This window comes from Urocitellus parryii, unplaced genomic scaffold, assembly GCF_045843805.1.
Source record: "Urocitellus parryii isolate mUroPar1 unplaced genomic scaffold, mUroPar1.hap1 Scaffold_79, whole genome shotgun sequence".
NCBI classification, from domain to species: Eukaryota; Metazoa; Chordata; class Mammalia; order Rodentia; family Sciuridae; genus Urocitellus; species Urocitellus parryii.
The window spans coordinates 1,084,726-1,093,126 of NW_027554171.1; the positions used below are offsets into that span (position 1 = coordinate 1,084,726).

Sequence of the window (8,401 nt, forward strand, 5' to 3'; positions counted from 1 at the left end):
TTACATATAATTTGAAAATGGTCATTTTAACTATTTTAATTCTTCCTATCCATGAAGAGAAAGTTCTTTCCATTTTCCAAAGTCATATTAATTTTTCTATAATTTCCATTGTAGAGGAGTTTCACCTTTATGGTCAGATTTAATTATTTTAAGCAATTGTGAATAGAATTAATTTCCTAATTTCTTTTTTAGCTGAATAATTAGTGATATATAGAAAAGTTAGTTATTTTTTTGTTTATTTTGAATCTTCTTGTTTTTCTCAATTTATCAGTTTAGTAGTGTTCTGCTAGAAACTTGAGGGTCTTCTAAGTATATCTGCATATAGTGATAATTTGATATATTCTTATTTGTAAACTCCTATTTCCTTTTCTTGATTCATTGTTCTGGATAAAATTTCAAGCCCTATATTTAATATGAGTGGTAAGAGTGGATATCCTTGCCTTGATCCTAATTTTAGAGGAAATTCTTTCAGCTTTTCCAATTCACTATGATATTGACTTTGGGTTTGTCATATGTAGCTTTCATTATGTTGAAGTAGGTCCTTTTATTCTAGTTTCTTCAGGGTTTTTATATGAAGGGGTGTAGAATTTTCTTAGATTTTTCTGCATCTACTGACATGATTGTGTAGCTTTGTCCTTGATTCTATTTATGTGGTATATTAAATTTATTGATTTACATCTGTTAAATAATGTTCGCATCCTTGAAAACTAATCAACTTAATTATATACATAATGTTTTTAATGTGTTCTTGAATTGATTTTCTAATAGTGTATTGAAAATTTTTTCATCTTTGTTTATCAAAGATATTGTTATAGAGTTTTCTTTCCTTGAACTGTCATTATCCAGTTTTAGTATCAGAGTGATATAGGCTTCATAGAATGAGTTTAGAACGATTATTTGCTTTCAATTTTATGGGATAATTTTAGGAGTGTTGGTATTAGCTAGTCTTCAAATATACAATAAAATTAAGTATGAATCAATCTGATCCTGAAATTTTCTTTACTGGAAAGATTTTTATTATTGCTTCAATCATTTGATATTAGTCTGTTTAGGTTTTCTAAATCTTCTAGGTTCATGTGAGCCTAGATATAGATACATTTCTTCTAAATTTTCCAATTTATTTAAATGTATGTTTTCAAAACAATCCCTGGTGATCCTTTGCATTTCAGTTGTGTCTGCTGTAACATCTGCTGTAACAAAAATAATTATTTTATTCTTCAATTTTATTAGTTTGGAATTTCTTTGCCTTTCTTTTGATTAGTTTTATGAAGAGTTTATCAATCTCAACAACTTTTTTTGTTGGTCTTTGTATTATTCTTTACTCTCTATTTTGTTAATTTCAGTTCTACTGTTTATTATTTCTTTCTTTCTCCTGTTTTTAGAGTGAGCTTGTTCATATTTCTTAAGGGATTTGAGATGGGTCATTAAGTTTACCATTTGAGAAATCTGTTTCTTTTTTTTATGTAGACACTCATAGCTATATTCTTCCTTCTTAGCACTTCTTTAACTGTATCACAGATTCTAGTATATTTTGGCTCTATTTTCATTTAATTCTAAGAATTTTTAAGTTTAACCCTTAATTTCTTCAATGACCCACTCATTATTAAAAGTGTACTGTATAATTTTCATGTATTTGAACAGTTTGTATTGGTTTCTAATTTCATAACATTGTGAATGTATGGACTAAAATGTGATCTATTTTTGAGAAAGTTCCATGAGATGTCTAAACAAAAGTGTATTTGATTGTTGTTGGATAGATATTTGGTAGATTTCTGTTAAATTAAATTTATCTGGGGCTGAGGCTGTAGCTCAGTGGTAGAGCGTTTGCCTTGCACACGTGAGGCCCTGTATTGGATCCCCAGCACCATATAAAAATAAATAAATAAATAAATAAAAAGAAGATATTGTGTCCATGTACAACTAATTTTTTTTAAGTTCAGTTTATCTATAGTAAAGTGTAAATCCAATGTATCTTTCTTGATTTTTTTGTTTGGGTGATCTGTCAGTGAGTTAGATATATTGAAGTCCCCCATTTTTTTTTTCATGGTATGAGTTCATGTATTAATCACATAATTTCTTTAACATAAGATTATTTTTAAGACTCGTTTATATAACAACCTCTGGTTTAATTTGAAAGACGTGACTTGAAATCTAGTGAGATCGTTAGGTCAATGCACATGTATGTCATTTACCTGACTTAATTTTTACTGGCTGGGGAGAGTTAATTCCCACTGTCCACTGGATGAATGACTTAAATATTAATAAATACACTACAGTATTTACAAGCATTCTCACATACTCTGACACTGACTGGAAAGTCAAGCCACAGGAGGGAAGATTTCCTGACAACGTGACCCCATGGCAAATGGGACAAAAGGAAGCAGCACTCAGGAAGGAGAGGAGGATGAGACAAGGGTGACCGTTCAGATGTGCACAGTGTTCAAAACTCGCTGGATGACACTGAGGCCAGCATGCTTCTTGTTGGCGTGGAAGTCAGAGGGGCCCACTGGGCAGTCAGGACAGAGGAAGGTGCAGAGGGAGGGCATGCCAGGAGCCTAGGGGTAAGAGTCAGCCTGAGGAAGTTACCTCCTGCAGCCTGCAGGGGGCGGCACACATCCCAGGGCTAATTCAGAATCCTTCTTGGCAGCCCAGGCGATGCCTATTGGTTTTGGTGGTTTCAACCACATGCCATCCATCTGACCTCTGTGCACTTGGCCAAACCCATCCCTGCTGCTGAAGAATCTACACCCTCACAGCCTGCTAAGGGGTGACCGTGATGCCCGGTCATCCCATATGAGGAAGTGAAGGGACAAGGGGTTTAACCAGGTCACTGCTTTGTGAACACGAGTAAAATCCTCATCCTGGGCTTTGTTTCTTGTGTTGCACACACAGTAACTAGTCACCGCCCTGCATGCGAGTGCACACCAAAGCAGGTGGCCTCACCTAACTGTCTGGGATGTGAAGTTCAGAGTCTCTTGGAAAATTGCATAAGCAAGCTTCCCTGGCGTGATTTCTAAAGCTCTTTAAAAAAAGACTTGAATATGGCTGAAGCAGCCAGCAGCATATTCTGGGGACCCGCTTTCACAAGCAGCACAGACCAACTGTTAACATGTATTATTTAGTCAACTGTTAAAGTTTATTTCATAAGTATCAGTAATTTAAAGCCATTTACTAAATTGTAAATTTCAATCCTTTAAAAACTACTACCAGAGCAGTTCTGAGGTATTACTGTTAACTTAATATGGAAATGTGGCTAGAAATGTGACTGCCGTGCCCGAAGCTCCCTAGGCTGTTGGGGTGTGACCACAGACACGATCTACAGCTTTCAGGAAATTACTGTGCACGTGCATTAAGTGACTTTCTGAAAGTTAATGCTGATTTGGTTGGCTGGTCACTTCTAAGCATACCAAAATAATAAAGGCTGGCCCACAGAAGGGCCCCTGGAACTGGGAAACTGCCCTCCAGGCCTCCTTCATCTGAAACCCAGCCAACACTCAAGTTATCTACCAGGAAATCAGTGCAAAAAGCATCCAAAAATCTTGCCTATCAGCAGGTTAATTTTCATATAATTTTAAAAGAGCTAGACATTTTTCTTTCAAAATTCATTTATAAAAATAAATTTCAGTTTGAGACCTTAGTGCTGCGCCCCTCCCCTGACTCAGGCAATGGCAAGGCCCTACTGAGGTGGATGGCGCAAGGCGTCCATCCTCTGGAGGAGCGCAGTATGTTTCTGGGAATGGGCTGATTTGTTTTTATATTCCTTTAATAAGTATAGTTGTGATTTCTCATATGACCATTAAGTATGAAGGAAAAATCATGACTTTCCCAATTAATGCAACTACTTCTAAAGCATAGATCTGTTTGCTCTAAATGCAATGATTCAGCTGTGGAGTGTAAATTGTTAATGTCTAAAGAAAAACTCCCTGTATTCCTGTCAAGGAAGTTTTTGAGAAATTAAATTAAAATCTAGAGAAGAAAAATTAATGTTAAGAAGATAGATTAGTGCTTAGTACTGGGCAACTTGTTCTTGTTCCTGTGCACAATGGTTTGTGCTCTTACTTTTGTTTGATGAAAAGTAATAACAAATCAACCACTTGCTGTAACCATGGCACTGGTTCCAGTCAGTAAGTCAAGAAAAAATAGTCAAGGTATAGGCCAATAGTTTGGGACATTTGTAACTATTATTAAAAGTTAACTAAGCAGAAACAGCTCAAAACAAAACTCGAACTGAAAGTACAAATGCTTGCTTATGCATAAGCCAAGATACATTCTTCTATTCTAATTGTAGCTAGGTAATATTTTGTTTCTTTGAATAATGATTCCTGTTTTGTAACCACAATATACTGTGAGCCTGCCAAAATGAAAAGTATATATGATCAACTTCACAAGTAAAGATTGGGATCAACACCTTCACTTTGGTGTCTGTGTTGTTTCTCCACCCCCTCTTTCGCCGACTCCTCACCATCCGTTCGTCTCCTGAGACCCCCTGTTGGAGCTGGTCTCCGACACCTTAGGTACCAAATTGTAGCTTAATTTAGTCATGATGGCTGCACTATAAAGTCATGAAAAATGCAGCTGAAAATGCTGAGCCCCAGCTCCTCCTCCCGGCACCCTCTGTGGTCCCAGCCACTCTAGGGCTGACCAAATACCCTCAGCTGCTTGAGAACAGTTTAGCCTTCCTCTGTCCTGAAACTCCCACAGAACTGTCATTCTCAGATCCTCATGATGACACCCAGTAACTGAAATACCCTCGTGATGGGGAAGGAGGCCTGTCACAGGCTCAGCAACACCGATGCAGGCACCAAGACAACATGGCCACCTCGAGGCCCCGCTCCCTCAGATGCTCTGCACTACAGTGCCGGCACAAACCTGAACCTTGGAACAATGACAATTTCAGTCAGCTGGTCGGCATCAGCAAGTCCCTCAGGTGTTGTGCTGAGACGATGGACAGCCTGGCCCGCCATCACCAGGCACCCTGGACAGGCACACTGTCAGGTGGAACTGCCAACGTGCCTTCCTGCGCACAGCCCTGCTGCCATCGACATCTCTGTTGGACTGACTACTTGCGGGAGCAGCTTCTGCCTCAGCCAGGATCACTGGAGGGGCGGCAAGGAACTGGACTCAGCAAGGTTCCAGCCACCACATCCACACACACAAAGCAAATTCCAGAGTACTGTCCTCTCAGGGCCAACGAGCAGGTGGCTGGCCTTTCCTATTACCAGTCGAGGAAACTCAGGGTAGAGCCTGTGGGACAAGGTGATGCAGCAGGATTCTGGTCCACTTCAAACTTAAGCCTGTTTAGTCAAACCACGGAAAGGAGCGGCCTGGTCAGCATCCTCGGACATGGCTGCCCCAACTCTGCACACTGAAGCCAGTGGAAGGCACGGCTCAGATCTCACTGATAGTCCTCTCTGAAGGACAGTACTCCGAGGGGCCAGGAGAGGACACATAGAAGGACTGTGTTTTCCTTTTTAACCGGCTCTTTTGTTGGCCAGCACCAGGCTGCGCAGGCTGGAGCTGACGATTTCCGAGATGAACTTCTTGCAGTCCACGCACACCTCCATGGTGCTCCAATCCTCCATGAGCTCCTTGGGAGACTTTGAGGAGAACCTGGCGATGCTGCGCAGTGGCCACTGGTGGCTTGCTGGGGGCTTTTCTGACCTGGTAGTACTGTCCCCTCTTTGTAAGGTGGAAGGTCCCAGAGAAAAGATGGGTAGAGTGGAGTATGGCTTGGAGGGCAGCCGCATCTTTTTGCAGCACTGTGAGCACACGGGCCTCTTACAGAACTGGCAGGTGTAAGACCAGGTGAAGAAGGAAAACCTCCGGGTTCGGCAACGTAAGCAGAGCTTTCCTTTCTTCAGGGCAGTGTAGATGTCCTTGTACTGCTGGTACTTCTCCAGCTCTGCCTTCACCAGCACCTGGTGGATGTGCATCACCTCTTCCACCGTCAGAGCGAGGCATTCCACGGGGAAGCAGAACTCCTCCAGGGAGCGGGAGCTCTGCCGGGTCAGGGGCAGGAACTGCCTCACATTGGTGGGCGTCTCCTTCTCGGTGGAGTGCTGGCGCTGGGGCGGCTGCCGCCGCTCGGGCTGAGGGGTGGACGACATGGGCAGGAACTCTTGGGGCTTCTTCCTCTCGCACGTGGCCTCCAGCGCTGGGTTCTCGAGGAAGGAGGGAGACGCGCTGCTGTCGCTGGACGACCTGGGCAGAGTCTCCTCCTCCGAATCAGAGCTGTCCAGCTCGGCCAGCATGGGGGCCTTGAGGAGCTTCTTGCGCTGTGCAGGTGCTTGCTGGGCAGCAGGGGTCCCCCCAATCTCTGTCTGCGATGTCAGGCCTCCATTCAGCATAGATGGCTCCCCAACATTCTTTGGAGATTCTGGGGTAGTCACATCCAATCGGCTCCGTCTAATCTCCTCTGGGGACACAGGCCGCAGCTTTCTTTCTCCTTTAATTTCTTCTAATATTCTTTCATGCAGGCTCCGAGGCCGTGGTGGGGTTGGTTTCAGTTTTCTGGCTGAAGCGGGGTTTAAAGGAGGTCTTGACATGATGAAGTCCAGGATGATCTCATGAGCGCTCTTCTTTAACCGAGGAGGAATGTCACCATTCACCATCACTTTCCGCAGGGTGTACCTTCTGCACCGGATGTCATCCATCAGCATCTCATAGGGGGTCAGCTGGTACTCGATGGGCAGTGGGTTGTACTGCCGCTCCTGGACCTTCTTAAGTTTTACCCCATTTCGCAAATCCCTCATCACCTGGACCCAGAATCGGGCCCAGTCAGCGTTTTTCAGCTCATCTAGGTCTGTGCTGGAGTCATCACTCTTCTCCATTTCTTGAATCTTCTTAAGATTCTCCTTTGCACTCTTGATTTTAGTCAGGAACGTGTGGAGCTCCATGGTGTCTGCGAACAGTGCGCGACACACTGCCTCATAATGATTTGGTGCCTCTGACTCGGCTGGGAGAAGAGCAGCACACAGCTTCATGACGTCTCGGTAGGAGCGCATGGCAGAGAGGGCCCTCTTCTCATCTTCCTCCTCCTCCAGGCCCTCGTCTGCAGCCTCGTAGCCCGCGTCCTTGCTGCCATCGGCCTCCACCGTGTTGGCCATCCGGTCGATGAGCTGCTCCAGGGGAGGGCTTAGCTCCCGTTCCTCATTCTCCTTCCAGTGCTTTATAGATAATAATTCCCAAGGACTGGATAACCTCTGTTTCTGTACAACGTGAATTTCCCATTTTACCAGCGGCCGCAGCACTGGTAGCACACGGCCCACGCCTGCTCCTCGTTGATGGGTTGCCGGTACAGCCGCAGGATCTCCTCCAGGCTCAGCGCCTCCGGCGGGCCCGCGGCGGCTGCGGGCTCGGCCGGGCCCTTGCAGCCAGCCGCCTGCGCCACCCCGTGGAGGGCGCCGCGCCGCTGCCGCGTCCGCTCAGCTCCGCGGCATCGTCCCCGCGCGCCTCCGCCCGAGCCGCGCCCCACCCGGCCGCGCCCGCCGCCTAGGCGCGGGACCCGAGGGCCGGGCGGCGTGGGCTAGCGAGGCGGCCCGCGCCGCTGCGGCTCCGAGAGGCGGGTCGGCCGCCCCCCAATTTTATTATAAAGAACTTTATCAGTACAATTGAGGTTAACTTTATATCATGTAACATTAGTTTTATAAAATGAGATGCACCAATATTTGTGCCAGTATTATTTATAATCCTACTATTTTCTTATTAAATTCTTCCCTTCATCTTCTTTGTCTCTTTGGACTAGTTTTGGTTTAGAGTGTGCTTTGACATGTGTTAGAGTGATTGTGCCTGCTTGTTTTTGGATTGTGTTTGCATCAAATATCATTTTTCATCCTTTCACTTTCAGTCTGTGAATGTCTTTGCCTGTGAGGCGTGTTGCTTGAAGACAATATAAAATTTATTTTTAAATACAGTAGGGCAGTCTGTATCTTTTAATTGAATAATTAAGATGATTTGCATTCTCTTTCATTATAAATATGTATAAATATGCATAGCTATATATTAACTTCTTCTTGTTCTTGTTTTTCATTTCTAAGTCTTGATTTATTTCTAATTCCCATTTGTCTGTGGACAATTCTAATGAGATTTCTTCTTTTCCATGCCCTCTTGGTTGTGTGTAGGATTTCTTTTATATCCTTCTGCAATGATAATTTAGTGGTCATGAATTCATTTTGTTCCCATTTATCATAGCAAGTTTTTATTCTCTAATCCTGAAGTATAGCTTTTCTGAATATAGGGACCTTGGTTGGCAGTTGTTTTCTTTCAGCACTTGAAATACAGTCTAAGCCCTCCTGACCCTTGATATTTTGCTTAGATATCTGCTGTTATTCTGATTTGACTTTATAATTGATTTATTATGTGTCTTTTGCAACTTGTATTCTTTGTACTTGACTTCTGACAC

The 8,401-nt window shown here is 43.5% G+C and overlaps 1 pseudogene; it reads right to left on the minus strand.

The window, feature by feature from the left end:
- Nucleotides 1-5,471: 5,471 nt before the first annotated feature.
- On the minus strand, nt 5,472-7,106 carry LOC144252984 (protein spire homolog 1 pseudogene; annotated as a pseudogene).
- Between the last annotated feature and the right edge of the window lie 1,295 nt (nt 7,107-8,401).